At 33.4% G+C, this 24,347-nt stretch overlaps 1 protein-coding gene across 7 annotated transcripts in view; it reads right to left on the bottom strand.

Moving 5' to 3' along the window:
* LOC127735644 (complexin-like) overlaps nucleotides 1-24,347 on the bottom strand; it is a 134,949-nt gene that overhangs the window by 80,206 nt on the left and 30,396 nt on the right. For 6 of the 7 annotated variants that reach the window (XM_052245887.1, XM_052245886.1, XM_052245891.1 and 3 more), the window contains 2 exons: nucleotides 13,248-13,334; nucleotides 839-939 (listed from right to left, as the gene is read on the bottom strand). The gene's annotated coding sequence lies outside the window, so the exon portion shown is untranslated. Of the gene's footprint in view, nucleotides 1-838; nucleotides 940-1,201; nucleotides 1,309-13,247; nucleotides 13,335-24,347 lie in introns of those variants that run through there. The other variant, XM_052245883.1, reaches the window with a different exon arrangement.

Below are 24,347 nucleotides of genomic sequence, written 5' to 3' on the forward strand. Positions count from 1 at the left end.
TTTCATATACAATGTACTGGTAATGTTCTGATGTCATTTTCAGAAAGAGCGACAATACACGATAGCAGGAACAAATTATAAAATATTTGGTTCATAACTGGATGTTTCAAGTGGCATGGAAAAGGGTTGAAAATACAAATGGCTATAAAAAATAAAGTAAAACAGACAACCCCACATATAAAAGCTAAAAGTCAAAAAGACAAACAACAGTCCAGAACCAAATCAAAACAAAAGTCACAGGTGAGCTCTGATACTCAAGAAGGGTATTTAGCAGTTCCTACTTCATCAGTGATACAGTTCTGTTACTTATGACATGTATAAACAGCTGATAAGTCACATTGTGTGATAAACAAAGGAAAAGTTGATTTGATTATTTCTATGACCAATCGAACAATATCTATGGTCATCTGTGATACAAATATTCTGTTATAGTCAACCAAGTCATGAAGCACATAAGAACTTTTATCATGAAAATTACTTCCTTTTTTATCAGTTCTTAACACATCAATTAATTGAAGAGGTTATTTAACCATGTACCAATGGAATTTTGTGCTAAAAATGGTAATAACCTTTCATAAATGAAATGAACATTTATAAAAAACACAATGTGGCATACATTTTGACTAATAGAATAATAATAGAATAAAAATATGCACGGTAATACAAAATGTTGACACCGTTATTATCATGTCGTTTCAAGCATTGAATTTATTTTAATTTTTCATTAAAGCAGTCCTTTAATTGTTTTATACGTTTCTACTAAATGTAAGATCAATAAAAGTTATAAACATTTTTTTTCCATTTTCCTACAAAACTGAAATAATAAATATATAGTTACCCTCAAGTTGTATATTTAATCCTGTATCTTTGTTTTCTCTTTTTCCTTCTCTTATTTGTATGTAAATGCTTCTTTTTCTCTCAGGTAACCTTTAGTTCAAACTGAAAATCCAATGGCTTTAATGAAATTTATGTCAATAAACCAATCACAACTACAACAAGAAAATGTTATTATCAATTAACATCTTTTAATCAATTTCATCTTAGTTTAAGAAACATTATGCAACTTTTCTATGCTAAAGTCAATATCGTTACTCCATACGGTCAATATAACTTGTAATTAAAAGATTGTCCCATGTGCATGGGCCCCATAATTGAATTGATTTTGTGAATAAAATACAATTAGTCCAAATTAACAAGGTACCTTCGTTCAATAACCTATCATAGTATTTCTCTACGTTTTTCAACACAAGTCAACACTTTATCTGACAGATATACCCCTATTCAACATTAAGTATTAAGTTCTTAACATCAATAACTGGTTTGAAAAGAATTGCTGATGTGTGCCTATAGATTTTACAGAAAAACAATAATTGTTTAATATTTTAAACTGTAGCAACTTGATGGGTGTTTGAACTGAATCAATTGAACAGATGAGGGTTCTATTCAGTTTCATTTATAATTGTAACAGTATTATTTAACTGCATATGTATTATTTGAGGGATCATACAGGGTATTTGTTTATTATATGAGAGACCTTACAGGGTATTTGTTTATTGCAGGAGGGATCTTACAGGGTATTTGTTTATTACATGAGGGACCTTGCAAGGTATTTGTTTATTATGAGGGATCATACCTAGGGTATTTGTTTATTATACAAGGGATTATTTAGGCTATTTTTGCTATAAATAAATAAACTGTAGAGGGATCACGTAGACTATTAATTTGCTATAGATAAATAAACTGTTAACTATGAGATCTGTTGCACCAGTGATATCTAATCACAAGCTTAAACTATGGTTAAAGCCACCAACATAGACATTGGAAATAGCAGCCCTATGTCTCACATAATTGCAGGCATGATGCAAAAATATGTATTCATTAATTACCATCTGATTTCTAGCGCCAATGTTTAACACATTCTGTGGATTCATTATTATTTGTGGAGTACCAACATTTGTGGATTTCATTTGTATATATGTTAACCATGAATTGAAGTGTTCAAAAAAGTATAAATTCCTGATTGTATGCAAACTTTGGCAAAATCTAGAAATCAAGTTTTCACTAAAGTACTTGTTTCTCAATTCCTGAAAATTGATACCACTGAAAAATAAATGAAATCCACAGTTATCAGTTTATTAACTATATTCTATAGATGTTCATGAAATTTAATAAGCACAGCAGTTTTTTCAAATATAATTTTAAAAAATATCTTCCATACATAGAATAGAAGCATCTGGTTTTTATAATCTTGACTAGTTACTAAGAGATATGATTTAATTTCAAAATAACTATTTTTTTTAGATTTGAGTCAAAAATTCTCTGCAAGTCAGAAGAATAAATTGCATCAAAGATCAAACAGCCTTTTGCTTATGCACATAAGATTGCACAACATGTTTGTGATATTAAATCTATATGACATTGTTTTACTGATCTTCTAAAAGCAGCAAATCATCATGTCCTATTTCAGCATTTTAGAAATTCCATTTTTGCGTACAACATCAAAGCACAGTTAAATTTGATCTTTTACTCTGAGTTTAAAAATACCACTGAGTGTTCAATATCTAATTTTTTATCAACATTGCTAGGAGATCATTTGTTGCACCTTTTCAGGTTGAGATTGTCCATTATTGATTGAAAAATGTTGACAATAAAAACAACATAATTCTCATGTCAGTGAAATAAGTTGCAAAAACTACAACTTCAGGTGCTACGTTTCACATGGCATTGTAGAATGAACTATTCAACTTTATAATTTACACTTTTCAAACCCCCAATTTCATCTTTCTGGAAACTTAAAATTTGATTATAACAAAGAACAAGATCTGCAAGGTAAATAGAAAATGATATTTGTATCTATGATACTTTGATCATCATTTGTAAATTATAGACAGTGACAATCCTAATTTAAATCTTATAATATTACAGCAATTAATATGAAACTATTATACATAAGATTAAGAATCTGATAGAAAATGAAAATGAAACAAAAAATATATGGCAAAATCACATTATTTTCGTCTTTTGAGATTTCATTCTATTCAAACTTTGATTTAGATCTAAATAAGGGATTCCCCTTAAAATGATTTTTATTCTTCTTCAGTATTTCATTTATTCTATATGTGTAATTTTGAAAAGGAAAATCAAAATTTTAATCATCAGTCAGTTTATTACTGCAAGCCTTAAAGTGTTGAAACTTCACCTAGTATTTGACTTTAGAGGAACAATATTATGTAAAACAAGAATGTGTCCATAGTACACGGATGTCCCACTCACACGATCATTTTCTATGTTCAGTGGACTGTGAAATTGGGGTCAAAACTCTAATTTGGCATTAAAATTACAAAGATCATATCATAGGGCACATGTGTACTAAGTTTCAAGTTGATTGGACTTCAACTTCATCAAAAGCTACCTTGACCAAAAACTTTAACCTGAAGCGGGACAGACGGACAGACTAACGGACAAGGAACAGATGCACAGACCTAAAAAACATAATGCCCCTAGGTGGGGCATAAAAATGAATTTTTACTAAACAAGACATGCCAAACTATAACAGCAATAAAATGCTCCGCAGGTCGCAGCTTGATACGACCGCAGAGGTTGAACCCTGAACAGTTGGGGCAAGTATGGACACAACATTCAAGCTTGATACAGCTCTGAATTTGGATTGTGATTAAATATTTGACACAGCATAGGTTTCTGACACAGAATGAATGTGGTCTAAGAACTTAAAAATTTTAAATTGGACATTCACCTATTATGGTCCAATATCCAAAATCTAAATACATGGTTAGATTCAGCATATCAAAGAACCCCATATATTCAATTTTTGTTGAAATCAAACAAAGTTTAATTTTGGACCCCGATTTGGACCAACTTGAAAACTGGGCCCATAATCAAAAATCTAAATACATGTTTAGATTCAGCATATCAAAGAATCCTAAGAATTCAATTTTTGTTAAAATCAAACTAAGTTTAATTTTGGACCCTTTGGACCTTAATGTAGACCAATTTGAAAACAGAACCAAAAATTAAGAATCTAAATACACGGTTAGATTCGGCATATCAAAGAACCCCAATAATTCAATTTTTGATGAAATCAAACAAAGTTTAATTTGGACCCTTTGGACCTCAATGTGGACCAATTTAAAAACGGGGCCCAAAATCCAAAAACTTAATACACGGTTAGAATCAGCATATTAAAGAACCCCAAGAATTCAAGAATAAAACCCCATTGAAATTGGTCAAGAAATAAGCAATTTAAAAGTATCTTCTTTTGTACAATACTGTGCAACTGAATATTTCTTGCTATTGCGCAATACTGTACAATTGACAATTTCTTGCTATTGCGCAATATTGTGCTATTGGATATTTCTTGCTATTGCACAATACTGTGCAATTGAAGATTTCTTGCTATTGCGCAATACTGTGCAATTGAAGATTTCTTGCTATTGTGCAATACTGTGCAATTGAAAATTTCTTGCTATTGCACAATACTTATTTTATAATAATTTACACATCCTGTTTGGTGTGTATCTCCTACCATATTGTTATTATTTGCTTTTAAATATAAAACAGAAATAACCAACTTAAAATGGAAAATTTTAAAAGAAAAAAAAAAGGAAAAAAAAAAAATCCCCCCCCCAAATTTTTTGAACCCCCTTATGATTCATCACCCCCAAACTCAATCCCAGCCTTCCCTTTGTGGTATGGTACCTTGCAGTACAATTTCAGAGAGATCCATACACTTGAACACAAGTTATTGTCTGGAAACTAGAAAAATGCTTATTTTTGGCCCCTTTTTGGCCCCTTATTCCTAAACGTTTTGGGCAATTACCCCCAAAATCAATCCCAGCATTCCCTGTGTGATATGGAACCTTGTGGTACAATTTCAGAGAGATCCATACACTTGAACACAAGTTATTGTCTGGAAACTAGAAAAATGCTTATTTTTGGCCTCTTTTTGGCCCCTTATTCCTAAACGTTTTGGGCAATTACCCCCAAACTCAATTCCAGCTTTCCCTTTGTGATATGGAACCTTGTAGTACAATTTCAGAAAGATCCATACACTTACACACAAGTTATTGTCATGAAACTAAAAAAATGCTTGTTTTTTGCCCCTTTTTTGGCCTCTAATTCCTAATATTTTGAGGCAATTACCCCCAAAATTAATCCCAGTATTCCCTGTGTGATATGGAACCTTGTGGTACAATGTCAGAGAGATCCATACACTAACACACAAGTTATGTCTGGAAGTTACAAAAATGCTTATTTTTGGCCCCTAATTCCTTAACTGTTGGTACCATAACCCCCAAAATCAATCCCAACCTTCCTTTTGTGGTATTGAACCTTATGGTAAAATTTCATAGAGATCCATTCACTTAAACTAAAGTTAGAGTGCCAAAACCAATGTGTCTTCGGACGACGCCAGACGACGACGACGACGCCAACGTCATACCAATATACGACCGCAAAAATTTTTTGCGGTCGTATAATAAAAGGGCTGTTCTTTTGCTTTGGGTTTTGTCAAGTGTTTAACAGGATTAGACAGATTTTACTGGTTTTTTTTTGGAGGGGGGGGGGGGATTTGTTTGCTTGTTTCCTTTTTTAGATAGAAATCTTCTCTTAAACGTGAAAAAAGAGTTTTGGATTTGTGTTTTACATAAAAGAAATCATTGAAATCTAAAATAAAATCAGATAATTATCATTTTGGGTAAAAACACAAAACTGAGTTTGCTACAATAACTGCTATTTTTTTCATCATATTTCATTTCCAAATCATGAAAAAATTTGCCACAAAATTTCAGAAAAAATCATCAGTGTATATATAAATGTATGGCAATGGATGTCATGTTGGTTTGCGACTGCAGTAATCCAATGAATTTTTCACCAAAAATGTCCAAAGGAGCATTCAGACATTAGTCTAACTGCATATATCAAGAAAGATTCAGAAAGATGAGCACCCTTGACTTTAAAAGCCAAAATTTGCAAAACCTGCTTTTGGTCACTCAGACAGAGTTGTTTTTTTAAAGATGTTTCTTTCAGACAGCATATGTCAAATGATGACAATACCTCATACATTGTACCTTCTTTGGACCTTGAAATCTACAATTCCTGTATTTCAAATTTCTTCAATGTGCCCTTAAATATATAGTACATTACATCTAGCCTAGACTCTTAAAAGTAAGTTGAAGACATCAACCTTGCAATACAATATTTCTACGTGACAGACACCCTGTTCAGACCATAATTACAGAGCTTGTTGTTTTGATTAAACACTTTGTTACCAAAATAAATCGTAATAAAAGAAGATAAAATAAGAGCTTAAAAGAATAATTACTGAAATTATAAGGTGGAAAATCAATACATCTTATGGTCTCTCTATCTGAGAGCAAATGAATAATGCAAAAATGAATTAGAAATAATTAATTTTCTTTCCCACAAAATAGAACTACCTGATTTTTTTTAATCAAAATAAATTCTTTGTGATTCCACAAACTATTATTTTTTTTACCTGTAAGGAGGAACATAAAGTTTCTTTAATAAAGCTTGCTACATGGTTAGAGGAACTAAGAAAGGTATGCTTTTTTTTATCATATTTTGCTTTCTATGACTATCTTGTCTTAGTGCAAGCTAATGGTAAGGTTTCATGTTTCATGTTGAAGCCTTTTCAAAAGGTTGTGAGGACAAAAATGCAAAATAATTTCTGCAAAATTATAAAGGCCATAATATTCCTTGAAAAGTAGTCATATAGAACAGAGGCTTGATCTGTAACTCATCATCAAACACAAAAATTGAAAATAACAAAATATCAGCTCAATATATATAGATGAATAATGATAGAGTCAGGAAAACGACTGGATAATGGAAAAAGGTATGACAGACTAGGGTAAAACTACATGTCCTGGTCACTGAGTAGTGGAGTCATAAAACTACATGTCCTGGTCACTGAGCAGTGGAGTCATAAAACTACATGTCCTGGTCACTGAGTAGTGGAGTCATAAAACTACATGTCCTGGTCACTGAGTAGTGGAGTCATAAAACTACATGTCCTGGTCACTGAGTAGTGAAGTCATAAAACTACATGTCCTGGTCATTGAGTAATGGAGTCATAAAACTACATGTCCTAATCACTGAGTAGTGGAGTCATAAAACTACATGTCCTGGTCACTGAGTAGTGGAGTCATAAAACTATATGTCCTGGTCACTGAGTAGTGGAGTCATTAAACTACACGTCCTCGTCACTGAGTAGTGAAGTCATAAAACTACATGTCCTGGTCACTGAATAGTGGAGTCATAAAACTACATGTCCTGGTCACTGAGTAGTGAAGTCATAAAACTACATGACCTGGTCACTGAGTAGTGGAGTCATAAAACTACATGTCCTGATCACTGAGTAGTGGAGTCATAAAACTACATGTCCTGGTCATTGAGTAATGGAGTCATAAAACTATATGTCCTGGTCACTGAGTAGTGGAGTGATAAAACTACATGTGCTGGTCACTGAGTAGTGGAGTCATAAAACTACATGTCCTGGTCATTGAGTAATGGAGTCATAAAACTACATGTCCTGATCACTGAGTAGTGGAGTCATAAAACTACATGTTCTGGTCACTGAGTAGTGGAGTCATAAAACTACATGTCCCGGTCACTGAGTAGTGGAGTCATAAAACTAAACGTCCTGGTCACTGAGTAGTGGAGTCATAAAACAACATGTCCTGGTCACTGAATAGTGGAGTCATATAACTACATGTCCTGGTCACTGAGTAGTGGAGGCATAAACTTACATGTCCTGGTCACTGAGTAGTGGAGGCATAAAACTACATGTCCTGATCACTGAGTAGTGCAGTCATAAAACTACATGTCCTGGTCACTGAGTAGTGAAGTCATAAAACTACATGTCCTGGTCATTGAGTAATGGAGTCATAAAACTACATGTCCTAATCACTGAGTAGTGGAGTCATAAAACTACATGTCCTAATCACTGAGTAGTGGAGTCATAAAACTATATGTCCTGGTCACTGAGTAGTGGGAGTCATTAAACTACACGTCCTGGTCACTGAGTAGTGAAGTCATAAAACTACATGTCCTGGTCACTGAATAGTGGAGTCATAAAACTACATGTCCTGGTCACTGAGTAGTGAAGTCATAAAACTACATGACCTGGTCACTGAGTAGTGGAGTCATAAAACTACATGTCCTGATCACTGAGTAGTGGAGTCATAAAACTACATGTCCTGGTCATTGAGTAATGGAGTCATAAAACTACATGTCCTCATCACTGAGTAGTGGAGTCATAAAACTACATGTGCTGGTCACTGAGTAGTGGAGTCATAAAACTACATGTCCTGGTCATTGAGTAATGGAGTCATAAAACTACATGTCCTGATCACTGAGTAGTGGAGTCATAAAACTACATGTGCTGGTCACTGAGTAGTGGAGTCATAAAACTACATGTCCCGGTCACTGAGTAGTGGAGTCATAAAACTACACGTCCTGGTCACTGAGTAGTGGAGTCATAAAACTACATGTCCTGGTCACTGAATAGTGGAGTCATATAACTACATGTCCTGGTCACTGAGTAGTGGAGGCATAAACTTACATGTCCTGGTCACTGAGCAGTGGAGTCATAAAACTACATGTCCTGATCACTGAGTAGTGGAGGCATACACTTACATGTCCTGATCACTGAGTGGTGGAGTCATAAACTCACATGTCCTGATCACTGAGTAGTGGAGTCATAAACTTACATGTCATGGTCACTGAGTGGTGGAGGCATAAACTTACATGTCCTGGTCACTGAGTGGTGGAGGCATAAACTTGCATGTCCTGGTCACTGAGTAGTGGAGGCATAAACTTACATGTCCTGATCACTGAGTGGTGGAGGCATAAACTTACATGTCCTGATCACTGAGTGGTGGAGGCATAAACTTACATGTCCTGGTCACTGAGTAGTGGAGGCATAAACTTACATGTCCTGATCACTGAGTGGTGGAGGCATAAACTACATGTCCTGGTCACTGAGTGGTGGAGGCATAAACTTACATGTCCTCATCACTGAGTGGTGGAGGCATAAACTTACATGTCCTGATCACTGAATGGTGGAGGCATAAACTTACATGTCCTGGTCACTGAGTAGTGGAGGCATAAACTTACATGTCCTGATCACTGAGTAGTGGAGGCATAAACTTACATGTCCTGGTCACTGAGTGGTGGAGGCATAAACTTACATGTCCTGATCACTGAGTGGTGGAGGCATAAAATATATACATCCTGTCATTTACTGTGTATACTGTTGATATATAGAGCTGACCTTGACATTAAACTATGAACTTTGTAAATCATCACAGTTCATCTATACTAATGCCTACTATATATAATGTACATCTAGTTTTAGTATGACAGATTATTTTGTTTAATTAGATGATAAGGCCTCAAACACAGAAGCATCATCTTTGAGAATTATCCATTCTTCAAAGATATTTTGTGTGCAATAATTGAAATAAACTGTGCATTTTATGCACTACCTATACTGATTATATGTGCAAAATTTGTCAAACGTTGAGTAATTGGTTCCTTTAATTGTAACCCACTGCTTTGTATGAGTTAGACATAATTTTTATAATTTGTTTATTTTAGTGTTATCCACTATACTTTTCTAATTATATAAACAGAATTTGATTTAAGAATATGCTTTTCACAAACCTACAAGGGCCTACAACCATAAAACTTTACAAAATGCTCAGCGTACAAAATTTATGCTCAAAACACAAATTTCAAAGATTGATTAATTTTGAGTCCATTAGTACGATAATAGTACTGCAAATTTTTAAGTCAGCAAGGCCAGATTCTGAAGATCTACAGTAAAATAAGTGCACCCAGTTCTTAAGAATAGTCTGAAGTGTTTGTACGACATGTTTTGTCCAACTTCTCCTAGTTGTTCACTTTGAAAATCCCATTACGTAACAAAATCCTAGAAAGTCAGTGAACGGTTGAGTGTTTGACATGCCTATTTTCCTGTATTAGCAGTTTCCCAGACAAGATGATTGAGATAAAGACCAGGAATCATTGATCAGAATATACAATCAATGATCTGTCTACTTTATATCATAAGACAATAATGGACTAAACTTGTCTTTCAAACTCATCTCAATAATGGTCAAATTATTCTGTCTAAGAAGATCATCTTATATACAAATTTAAAGATTTTTTTATGGAATTACTCTTAACTTAACTGGATTTCTTCAAGTATTAATGTCGTTATACCTAACATGTCCTATAAGAAGGTTTGTCACTTGCTGCAATTTATGTTTAGAAACTACAGGACAAAAAGTACTATCTCCTCGCATCAGGAGACTTATTTCCATATTATGACAATAATTAACCGATAATATATGCTTATATGACAAGGTTTCCTTGGAGGTTTATAAAAAATCAGACAAAATCCTATTAATATGATGTAAATTAATGGTTACCACACTGTAACAATCTTATAAGCATGATTAAATTGGTCTAGAAAAGAGACTGGTTTTCTGTAAAGTCATCTTCTTCATTGACAAATGATAAGGTACTTATTGTAAGATGGCTCTTAGGTAAATTTGATGTTGCATGGCTTATTAAGACATTTATATAACTGATTGATTCCCAGTGATTTTTGGTTTTCTATAATCACTATGATTATTCCATAAACAAATTGAAGAGCTACTTAAAATTTCCCCTAATTGTAATGTTAAACTGCGATATAAATAATATCCCATGCCTAATAACTGATTCATACCAACTACTGTAAACCAACTTATTTTTGGGGATACTTTTGCCTTCAGCCCTTTCTGGCCCACTTCACAGCAATTTATTTAGGTGATCTTCCATTTTATTTTATACAAATGAGTATTTTACATATATGCAATGATTTATATTCAAATTTTTATTTATTTTCCAATCACAAAAATTGGTATGTTTACAGTTTATTCCTTGGTTTAGTGCAAAACTGCATTACAAATTAAGTCGTGGCGTAAAATTACTGTATTATTTATGCCCAAATCGCTAAGAACAGTAGTTCGAGATTACTCTGACATCTGACAGTCTTTTTTTAGGACTTGCTAGGGGCCAACAGTCCTAAGAAAGACTGTCAGACGTCAGAACAATCTCATACTAGAACAACAGTAACCTATTATATGTACAATGTTGATTGGATTTCTATATTTTTAAGACAGAGTTTTTGGAAGACAGATGGGGCAGCTATTTAGTATTTTAAAATGGGTCAACTCAAGAACCATTCCACCAAAGTTGAATTTTGCTAGTTTCAGAAGATGTTGTAAGAGTGTCATCCAATTACAAGTTCAGGCTAAAATCTAACATTTAAACAAGACCACTATGTAAACATCAACCACGTCATAGACAAAATAGCGATAAACAGATTATCAATGCTCTTTCAAACTTGAGGATATATCTCTGCCACATCTCATCTCAGTGCTGTTGATCCTACGATGAGATTGTAGCTGTGAAACACCCTCTCATTTGAAAAACCATTGATAATCTATAATTCTATAACTGTAAAAATTATAACATAATTTGTTTCAGTTAAATTAGTAGCTGTGTATTGCTGAAATTGGTGAATAATAAATAACCAAAGATCAATCAAATTAATAACTATAATGTCAAAACTATCAAAATTAAATTCATCAAGTGTTTAATGGTTCATAAACTGTTCAGCAACTAACAAATGGTTTATGTAAATTTTAATGCTACTGAACAAGTACCTCAATGTCAGGTTTTCCTGTATAAAAAAGGAGCCATATCAGGAAAATGAAAATCTTGCAAATATATATGAACATGTTTTACATATCGCATTGAAGGTATTTTTAGCATATATACCTTAAGCATATTGTAAAAAGTTTCTAGCTATCTGTGGCTGTTTAAACTTCAATTTTAAATAAAAAAAGATGTTTTTTGAAAAGTTTTGTAACACAATTTAAATCTGTATACATGTAGATATCTCTTTAACAAGAATGCAAAAGTTGTCATGCTAAGCTTACCCCCTCTCAATATTCAAAGTAGCAGAAAACACAAAATGGGTGTCTGACATATCTGAAAACTACACATACATTACAACTCATCACTGTCAAGCCCCTGACCAAATATGATCTCATAATGTACAGTAGTCCTGGAGAAATGAGTACCAAAAAAATTTCATTCACTATATCAAAGAAAAGTATTGGCAAACAAGAGGTAGGTGTCTGACAGATCAGAAAAGTGCTCACATTACACAATTCCTTGCTACCAAGCTCCTGACTAAATAAAAGATTATTCTGTTCATTAGCACCTGACAAAATTGTAACAGAAATATGTCTTGGATGAAATACAAACAGCAGGACAAATGAATTGAGGGAAGGACAGGCAAAGGGAATGCAATATAGCCCCACTCCAAGAATAAGGGTATAATTCTACACGACATTCTGTATGTGCCTGTCTCAAGTCAGGAGCCTGTAATTCAGTGGTTGTCGTTTGTTTCTGTGTATCATATTTGTTTTTGTTCATTATTTTGTACATATTTGAGGCTGTTAGTTTTCTCGTTTGAATTGTTTTACATTTGTCATTTCAGGGGCCCTTTATAGCTGACTATGCAGTATGGGTTTTGCTCATTGTTGAAGGCCGTACGGTGACCAATAGTTGTTAATTTCTGTGTCATTTTGCCTCTTGTGGAGAGTTGTCGCGTTGGCAATTAAACCGTATCTTCTTATTTCTATATAATGTCTAATCTTTACTATGCAATAAATTCTCTAAATAGACAATCAGATGACTTTTTTTAAGCCATCCAAACACTTAAATTGATCATTTCCAAATCAAATGATTTAAAGAACAAAAATACCACTGACTGTATATACATGTACTCGTAACATTTTAATCCTACAAAATATTGTTACATGTATCAAAATTATAAAGAAGTATAACTATATCTTCATAATTTTAACAACCTCAAATTATGTAATACCAAATATAATAGGTGTATCTCTATTCTAAGACACGCTTCAATGCCTTCAACATTATTAAGCATTTTAAAGAATTTTACCCAAATGTCTCAAAGTTGTCTGTTTTCATTTTCATAAGTGGTTTCAACCAATAAAATTTCATTTATGTCTATTAACATTTAATGCCTTTAAATATTGAAAAAAAATCATTATAACAATTTGAAAAAACTTTTTGCAAAGTTTTCAGACATAGTGCAAAATAAGTTAAACTCTTCATACCTCTCTTCCCAAAGGAAACTGTCTTCTGTAAGATCCAAATATTGCACTTTCTTACACCTTTTATTCTCTGCTGTGCTTATCAAAACACTGAAAAGACAAAGAATGACAAGAGTGAGGAAACCCTTGAATCCAGTCACTAATCAATTCTTCTTGGTAAATACAACAGTTAACAACGTGATTTGCATTTTGTATATGATGGTATATTCACTATCAATACATATACCATGGAAGACCAATAGATGCCTTCGTTAATGACCAAAAATCAATGATTCGTTTTGCCAAATTAGAAAGTTGTGTCCGAGTTAAAGGGATTCCATATGGTACGGATGACAGTTCTAATTCAATTTACTTGTCATGATACATTGCTTAGACTAAGTTAAAGATCAGATGGAAAATAAGCTACATTGTGTCTCTTACAACCGAGGTAAAACTGGTTAAAGATCAGATGGAAAATAAGCTACGATGTGTCTCGTACATCCAAAGTAAAACTGATTAAAGATCAGATGGAAAATAAGCTACAATTTGTTTCTTACAAACTCAGTAACACTGGTTAAAGATCAGATGCAAAATAAGCTACAATGCGTCTCTTACAAATGATAAAATGTTGACACAGAGATATGTCTCGCCTATCGGCATAAAAGTCAGTAAAAGACAATCTGATGGACAGCAACATTGCTTATAAATTCAGTCACTGGTCAATGATCTAGTGGGTCGACAAACTGAGATGTACAGACAGTAATGTAACTTTATAGAAAATATTGTTGTTTATTGTAAATAGCTCCTATCAATAGAACTTAAGCAGAAAAACTTAACATTGAAAATTGTTAATTGATTCAAAGTCACTGAACCGTGACAAAGGGGGTAGAGCCTCGAAATAGTTATCAAACTGATATGAACTGATAGTAATGCAACTTCATACAAAATAACATTGATCTATCACCAGTAGATCCAATCGCCTAACTTAAGCAGAAAACTTAACATTGAAAATTGTTAATTAATTCAAAGTCACTGGACCATGTCTTAGGGGCAGGGCCTCAAAATAGTCGTCAAACTGATATGCACTGATAGTAATGCGACTTCATATACAATATCATTGATCTACCACCAGTAGATCCTATCAAACTAACTTAAGCAGAAAACTTAACAATTGTTGACGCCGTCAAACCAATCCCTATGTCTTGCTTTCCGCGAATTTCGTCACAGGCAAGACAAAAACTGTCTCAAATATGTTTATCTTTCAGTCAAAACCATTAGAGGTTCAAAAGCTTTAAGAAATTCTTCATATGCTTATCAACTATATTTACTATCATTTAGTCATGTTATACTTCAGAATGAGTGCCACACACAATAATTAGTGTATTTTGTTATTTAAGGAATGTGATGTTGATGACAGATCTTTGATAGTAAGTGAGTGAATAATTTATTTTAAGAGGGTAGCACAGTTAGCAACAACTAATCTTCCCTGAGGCCCTCAAACAATAAATAATACACATTGTACAAATCTACACAAGTAATATACATTTTGTGTAATAAAATGTTTCAATAATTTTCTTGCTTATACAATAAAAATGCTGAATACTTTTATCTAAATTTTGATAGTCTCAGTTAAATTCATTCACAACTATTCTAGACAAATGTGTATAGGTGAAGGATGAGGTCTAGATGTGATTGCTGTTTTTTGTGTTGTTGAGTTGCTGTCTAATTGATGTTTTATTTCCTCTTATTCATCCAATAGGACCTAGAAGGTGATATTTTGGCTAATCACTAGCTTTCTTATGTTTCCATTGCTTCATTGGCAGCAGTAATTGCAAGTGCACCACCCACTGATGCTGTATGCCCTTAATGTGAAAGCAATCATGGGGAAGATGATTTACATTTGTTAAATCTTTTAATCTAATTTAACTTTTCATTAGATAATTTCAATTGTAAAATATCATTCAAATAATGTTTTCTCAACTTGAAAACCTCCAAAAAAAATTTATCCTCACGAATAAAAATTTGGGATTTAAAAACCATGCCCATGGAATTTTAACATTAACTTCTACAGTATATTCATATGCCATTAAAAAACATAATTAACCTGAACAGACTTCTTAAGTTCAACATAAAGTCTTCAACAAACCAAAAATACCTATCTATACAGTATGTCAGTTTTAAATTGTCAAGTCAAGAAAACTTCAGTAAATAACTTATTGTTCCAATAAATATACCAGTAGTTAAAGGATTTCCCCTTAATATAGATTTTGTAAATAAATTGAAGTTAAAAACATTTGTAATTCAATGTTCATATATATTCAATTTTTCTTTTATTAGTTGCGGACCACCTCGGTATTCTCGTGTTAGTGTGTTTGCCTTGAGTGCGGGAGGTCGTGGGTTCGAATCCCAGATGGGTCAAACCAATAACTTTAAAATTGGTATTTGCTGCTTCTCCACTAAGCACGTGGCAGCAAAGACTTTCAGGAAGCAAAACAAATTACTTTTTGTGTGTCTGCGAATAATCCTCACAAACTTGATTTTCTGTTCTTTACAATTGCTTGCTCCTCTTTAATGCAAATAAATTTTACAGACATAAACACTTAAATCTGAACACATTTTGACATTTAAAAAGAAAAAAGTCAAAGTTACTGCTTACTCCAATAATGAGCTATGATTGCACTTTTATATGACACCTAATATAACATTCCTTGAAAATGTCTCCAGCCATTCACTCTTCTGTAAACGGTTATATGAAAGTGTTATTAAAATTATGCTTGCTCATGTCTGATTTTGGTTTTTTGGAAGATTTTTTGTTTCCTTAAAATCCATGAAAGTAAAATCAAATTGGTGTGGCATTAATTCTATGTAAGTGTCCATATCTTATGCGATACTTATATTCAACATTACATGCATAATTATTACAGCTTTGTGTAATAATTCTAAAAAATTTCATTAAATTTTTCTGAAATCACAAATTAAACTCTTCTTGCTTATGTAAAGAAAATGACTGTAAATTCAGATACTTTGAGATGTTTTAATTATTACAAAAATTGCAACGTATCGGTTTTTCAAAAATGAAAACTTGAATATTAAATGTTAATAGTAATATTTGTACCATGTTGGCTGGGAGGCAGTTCATTGGTCCAATACTTTAAACATGATATACTCTAAGGATGATTGTGGCTTAGTTTTGTTACGATTAGCCAAGGAGTTTTAAGGGGAGATTTTTGGTAACGAATAGACAGCGGATGCCCTTTGGTCCAAGTGAGAAATCTCAAAGATTTTGATTTTTTTTAAAATATCCAATTCCAATTTCCATCAGATTTTGAGAAACATAACTTTGAATTATATAACCAAACTAATCCTATTTGATGTCTTTGAATCTCCTTTTCCTATCTATTTTCCAACATAGATGGAGTTAGAACTTTAGAACATCATAAAACAGAAGCAATTTACATTGATAATTTTGCTGAAATATCAATAACCAGGAACTGACAAAATAACAGAAACTGAATCCATAACTGTAGATTGGTAAATACTGATGGAAACAGTCTATTGATCAAATGAAACATTCCATTTACTAATTTTATTGTATTGACCATTTATATATCAACCACAATGTAACATTTTCTTGTCAATTTCAACAAACAAACCTAGCATTTAATTGTAGTTTTACATGAAACATGTTAGTTTGGTACAGTAAATCAGTCATTGATTACAAATAAATATTAATGCCTTAAAAGAAAGACTTTGTGTTAAATCTTTAAAAATAGTGTTGCAACATCTGTAATTTACATAATTGTGACTTGTATCTGTTTTATCCATTTTTATGAACATTTTCTTTCAAATGCTCATGACTTTGGATCGTAAAACTTGAAAACAAAGCAGAACATATGATCATTATAATGGTGTATAAAACAAGTCTGTCGGTACAAAAGTTCTTTAATTATTAAATGTTTTGTGTTCTTTAGGGAATTCATTGTTGGTGGCAGATCACTGATATTTTCTATTGAATTTGTTCATAACTTTTCTAAATTTGGGACATATATATTTAAGTGCAATACCTCCTATAAGGAGTCAACTGACCATTTCAAACAGGTGGACTTATTTGAAGATCTTGTCTTGCGGATCATTTTTGATACCTAAAGTTTCTATCTATTATAGTTTTCAAGATAATAGGCAAAAATGCAATAAAATTGTAAAAATCATCATTAAAGGGAAATAACTCCAATAAGGTCTTGTTTTGTGGAATTTAGCTATGCTGACTTATTTGTAGATCATTGCCATGTTGATCATTTTTGCAATTTAAAGTTTCTCTCTTTCTATTATAGTTTTTAAGATGATAGGCAAAAATGAAAAAAATAAATAGGGAATGTGTCCATGGGACACAGATGATGCCCCTCCTTGCGTATAACGTTATAAAGGGACATAACTCATGAATGGTAAAAGTGACGCTACCCAAATTCGTACTTGATCTGAGTTTTGTGGTAATAAGCATTGTGTATAAGTTTCATAACATTTGGTTGAGGAAAACTTAAGTTAGAGAACGGAAACAAAAAATTCAGCAATTTTTCCATTTGTAAGGGGGCATAACTCTAGAAAGGTAAAATTGACACCACCTAAATTCATTCTTGATCTGTGTTAATTGGTAATAAGCATTGTGCATAAGTTTCATAACATTTGGTTGAGGCAAACTAAAGTTAGAGAATGGAAAACCAATTTTGGGACGTAAGGACGGATGTACAGACGGACAACGGTAATACTTAATTATTAAAATTTGCTTATTCATGGGCAATAACTACTTAAAGAAGCTATGGATGTCTAAAAAAAAACTCTCTAACCACACACTGAACCTGAATGTTGACACTGACAACAACAGAATGTAGTTAGGATAGCTATGTCTCCTTTCAGTGACATAAATGTTGCAGGCTCTAAAAAAATCACATACACACAAACAGTAAATACTTAATAGCAAAAATATTTCTTATGTTAAAAATCTATGCGCCAAGACAAAAGAAATGCACTAATTAGAAGTCCAAGAAGTATATAGAATAAACTGTTGACACAGAGATATGTCTCGACTGTAGGCATAAAATTCAGAATAAAAGAAGAATTCCAATGTCCCCCGTATTGCACATATTTTATCTATCCAAGGTACAAGGGCAATAACTAAAATATACACTTTTTTTTGTTCTTAACTTTGTTCATAAATACCTTAGAGAAATGAATGCTTCAGAGCAAATTCAATGTGATTTCCGATATAATTAATATTTCCAAGGGGCATAACTCGTTAAAAATATTTGATGAGCTCTTATTTTTGAAAGTGTCAAAGATATTACTGATATAATCCTATGATATAAGTTTCATAAAATTTTGGCAAGAATTGTACACATGAGAGCACTAATGATGCAACTTTCCATATAATTCATATTTCCAAGGGGCATAACTCTTTTAAAAATAATTATTCAGCACATATTTTCGAACTCGTCCAAGACATCACTGATATAAACCTACAATATAAGTATAAATAATATTTTTGAATTCATCTGAGATATTGCCAATATAAACCTACAATATTAGTTTCATAAAAATCTGGCAAGAATTGTACACATGAGAGCGCTAACGATGCAATTTTCCATAAAATTAATGTTTTCAAGGGACATAACTCTTAAAAATAGTTCATCCCAAGAATTGTACATGTGACAGCACTAACAAGACCGGACGGACCAGTATTTCTATGTCCCCCTTCAATGCGTTGGGTGGGGGACAAAAGACAATCTGATGGACATCAACATTGCTTATTAATTCAAAGTCACTGGACCATGAACTAGTGGTCTGGGCCTTGAAATAGTCAACAAACTGAGATGTACAGACATTAATGTAATTCTAAAGAAAATATCGTTGTCTGTTGTCTTACTTAAGCAAAAAACTTAACATTAAAAATTGCTAATTAATTCAAAGTTACTTGCCTGACCTAGGGGGAAGGGCCTCAATGTAATGAAACTTTATAGAAATTATCATTGATTTATCACAAGTAGTTCCTATTAAACTAACTTAAGCAGAAAACTTAACATTGAAAATTGCTAATAAATTCAAAGTCACTGGACCATGACCTAGGGGACAGGGCCTCAAAATAGTTGTCACTCTGATATGTACTGATATGTACTGATAGTAATGCAACTTCATATAAAATATCATTGATCTATCACAAGCATTTCTTATCAAACTAACTTAAGCAGAAAACTTAACAATTGTTTAAGCCGACAATGACAATCCGTCACCGGAAAAGTAATATCTATGTCTCGCCTTCCGCAACTGTAATCACAGGCGAGACAACAATTTATTGAAAATCTATATTGAATGGTGCATTTTCAATTCCCTCAAGAAAATTTGACTTAAGATGAATTTGGCAATTTTTATAGGTCCCTTTGGTTCATATAGCTCCTAATGTTTTTACGCATCTATGCATCACTGACTTTCAAATCTAAAGTTTTGAGTGTTCCTGATGAATATTAATCAAGAAAAGCACTTTGGATGCTCAAAATTTAATAAAGTATTATTTTCATATTTAACAAAAACATAGAAACTGGAAAAAACACTGACAGGGTTTATCCTTAACAAAAGTGTAATTTAGGTTCCAAACAGGGTAAATATGACATTACATTTTATATTCCGTTGGCCTTCAGCCTTGGAATGTCCAATACATACCCTGTCTTAAAACCTGATTTACACATACATTATGTCTATACTTGAAGATCTCTAGGTGTTGTTTTTGTCCACTTTGGTTGCTGTTTTATTGACATAAAATTGAGAATGGAAATGGGGAATATGTCAAAGAGACAACAACCCGACCAAAGAGCAGACAACAACCCGACCAAAGAGCAGACAACAGCCGAAGGCCACCAATGGGTCTTCAATTCAGCGAGAAAATCCCGTACCCGGAGGTGGTCCTCAGCTGGCCCCTAAATTAAATTGTGTGCAAATGGACGTCACACTAAACTCCAAAACATATAAATGAACTAAAATTAAAAAACATACAAGACTAAAAAAGGCCAGAGGCTCCTGACTTGGGACAGGCGCAAAAATGAGGCAGGGTTAAACATGTTTTGTGAGATCTCAACCCTCCCCCTTTACCTCTGGTCAAAAGAAACACATAGCAATATGCACAGTAAAACTCAGTTTAAAAGAAGTCCTTGTCCGATTTCAGAATAGGTAACAAAAGAAACTAAGCAAAATGACAATGATACATAAATTAACAAAGGACTACTAGCAGTTACTGACATGCCAGCTCCAAACCTCAATCAAAGTGATTGAGGGATTATGTCTTCATCATATGAAAATCAAGTACAATCCCTCCCGCTAGGGGTTTAGTATCATACCATCATAAAATATATGAGAAGAACATAACCCGTCTCATGCCAACAACTGGTTTTAGAAAATGTGTTTATTTTCGAGGCAAAGACCCTATGAGTGAATCAATATTAATACCAAAATATGTACTGTAAATTTAGAAGTTATTCGATGTTTTTATTATTGCGAAAAATGCGACAGGGTTTTAATCGCAATAATTTAAACTCGCATTATTAATTTTTTGTATAGGTATTAAACAGGTTTTTCTCGATATCGCAAAAATTCAAATCGCATTTTAGTCTAAAATGACAAAATCGCAATAATAAATGCACGCAATAATTTCTGAATTTACAGTAATCCTTAATGACTTGACAACAGTATCGTAACTATATCCTTTCCGAATAAGTCTGTTTAAAGGTTTGGTTAGCTTTGGAGGTGAATGCTGACATTTTTGTGCTTTGTAAAGAATATTACCATAAAATATTGGATGTGAAATACCTGATGTCACAGAGGCACATGAAAGGGGGGCAGGGGGCCCGGCCCCCCTTATGGAGCTACATATATAGTTTATGCACAGACTTTATACATGTTCAACTCCTAATGTTGCCTAGTTTGGGGCACCTCTTTTTCAAAATCTTGGATCTGCATCTGTGCCATATCTCTTTATAAACCCATAAGATAAGTAATTTAAAATTCTTTTCATTCAAATGTAAAAATCAAAATTTTTGATTGAAAACCCTCAACAGCCTTGCTGACATTAAAAAGTCAATTTAAAACGCTGAAAATCTGTAGTTGTTTCATACTGATGAACAATCTGACAAATGATCAATCTGCAGCCATGACAAAATTTACACATGGAATTAATTTCTGTAATCCATAAAACTTCTCCAATCTGACAAGCACAACCATTTCATTAAATTGCATATTGCATGCATGTACTTCCAGAACAGTGAGTGTGAAGCCATAACAAGAAATGTCAATTTCATATGATGCAATCTGCCATTGCTGCAGGCAATCAAATTAGTTTTTCATAAAGTTTTTACTTTCCATAAAATTTTAATGAGAACAGGAAATATACACCTTATTAAACTAACATATGGCAAAAATTCTACTGATCTTTAAAAAAAATCCATAATATGAATGGATAAAAGAATGATGGATGAAAGACTAACATTCATGCCATGAAATACTAGAAAATATTCATATTATCAAACAAACAATACTTTGGTTGCTGTTCTTCTTCTGAACAGTTGTATGATGATGTAAAACACTTACATCTTACAGCAAGTAAGTCCTAGACATAAAAGTTAATATAATTCAATGAGGCCTAAAATATATGTCAAAGGGACCTACTTTTTATCTTAAGACTGATATACTCCCCAAGATACAACAAACTCAAAATCAAAATTAACAAATTAAATTAAAACACTTCATTAAAGTCAGTAAATCATAGATATGGGGCATAAGAAGTCTTCATTAAAGTCAGTGAATCATTAGATATGGGGCATGTGAAGTCTTCATTGGAGTGAGTGAATCATTAGATATGGGGCATGTGAAGTCTTCATTGGAGTGAGTGAATCATTAGATATGGGGCATGTGAAGTCTTCATTGAAGTCAGTGAATCATTAGATATGGGGCATGTGAAGTCTTCATCATGTTCAATGAAGTCAGTGAATCATTAGACATGGGGCATGTGAAGTCTTCATTAAAGTCAGTGAATCATTAGACATGTGGCATGTGAAGTCTTCATTATAGTCAGTGAATCATTAGATATGGGGCATGTGAAGTCTTCATCATGTTCAATGAAGTCAGTGAATCATTAGACATGGGGCATGTGAAGTCTTCATTAAAGTCAGTGAATCATTAGACATGGGGCATGTGAAGTCTTCATTATAGTCAGTGAATCATTAGATATGGGGCATGTGAAGTCTTCATTAAAGTCAGTGAATCATTAGATATGGGGCATGTGAAGTCTTCATTGAAGTCAGTGAATCATTAGATATGGGGCATGTGAAGTCTTCATTGAAGTCAGTGAATCATTAGATATGGGGCATGTGAAGTCTTCATTGAAGTCAGTGAATCATTAGATATGGGGCATGTGAAGTCTTCATTATAGTCAGTGAAGTGAAGTCTTCATTGAAGTCAGTGAATCATTAGATATGGGGCATGTGAAGACTTCATAAAAGTCAGTGAATCATTAGATATGGGGCATGTGAAGTCTTCATTGAAGTCAGTGAATCATTTGATATGGGTATGTAAAGTCTTCATTGAAGTCAGTGAATCATTAGATATGGGGCAAGTGAAGTCTTCATTGAAGTCAGTGAATCATTAGATATGGGGCATGTGAAGTCTTCATTATAGTCAGTGAATCATTAGACATGGGGCATGTGAAGTCTTCATTGAGGTCAGTGAATCATTAGACATGGGGTATGTGAAGTCTTCATTGAAGTCAGTGAATCATTAGATATGGGGCAAGTGAAGTCTTCATTGAAGTCAGTGAATCATTAGATATGGGGCATGTGAAGACTTCATTGAAATCAATGAATCATTAGATATTGGGCATGTGTAGTCTTCATTACAGTCAGTGAATCATTAGACATGGGGCATGTGAAGTCTTCACTGAAGTCAGTGAATCATTAGATATGGGGCATGTGAAGTCTTCAATGAAGTCAGTGAATCATTAGACATGGGGCATGTGAAGTCTTCATTAAAGTCAGTGAATCATTAGATATGGTGCAAGTGAAGTCTTCATTGAAGTCAGTGAATCATTAGATATGGGGCATGTGAAGACTTCATTGAAATCAGTGAATCATTAGACATGGGGCATGTGAAGTCTTCATTAAAGTCAGTGAATCATTAGACATGGGACATGTGAAGTCTTCATTGAAGTCAGTAAATTATTAGATATGGGGCATGTGAAGTCTTCATTGAAGTCAGTGAATCATTAGACATGGGGCATGTGAAGTCTTCATTGAAGTCAGTGAATCATTAGATATTGGGCATGTGGAGTCTTCATTAAAGTCAGTGAATCATTAGATATGGGGCATGTGAAGTCTTCATTGAAGTCAGTGAATCATTAGATATAGGGCATGTGAAGTCTTCATTGAAGTCAGTGAATCATTAGATATGGGGCATGTGAAGTCGTCATTGAAGTCAGTGAATCATTAGATATGGGGTATGTGAAGTCTTCATTGAAGTCAGTGAATCATTAGATATGGGGCATGTGAAGTCTTCATTGAAGTCAGCGAATCATTAGACATGGGGCATGTGAAGTCTTCATTGAAGTCAGTGAATCATTAGACATGGGGCATGTGAAGTCTTCATTGAAGTCAGTGAATCATTAGACATGGGGCATGTGAAGTCTTCATCATGTTCAATGAAGTCAGTGAATCATTAGATATTGGGCATGTGAAGTCTTCATTAAAGTCAGTGAATCATTAGATATGGGGCATGTGAAGTCTTCATTGAAGTCAGTGAATCATTAGACATGGGGCATGTGAAGTCTTCATTGAAGTCAGTGAATCATTAGACATGGGGCATGTGGTCCATGTTTTGTCATATGATTTGTCTTTCTGTGATTAAATGGCCTCATCTTGTTAATCAGTTTGTTAGTATTGACTGAGGACAAACAAACACACACAATGTGGTCAAACTGATATTACAAAAATGGTCCTGCTAATGTATGGGTTTTGCTCATTTGTATGTAGTGACCTATAGGTGCTAACATCTACATCATTTGGTCTCTAGTGGATAGTTGTCTCTATTGGCAATCAT

This window comes from Mytilus californianus, unplaced genomic scaffold (assembly GCF_021869535.1).
Source record: "Mytilus californianus isolate M0D057914Y unplaced genomic scaffold, xbMytCali1.0.p SCAF_3, whole genome shotgun sequence".
NCBI classification, from domain to species: Eukaryota; Metazoa; Mollusca; class Bivalvia; order Mytilida; family Mytilidae; genus Mytilus; species Mytilus californianus.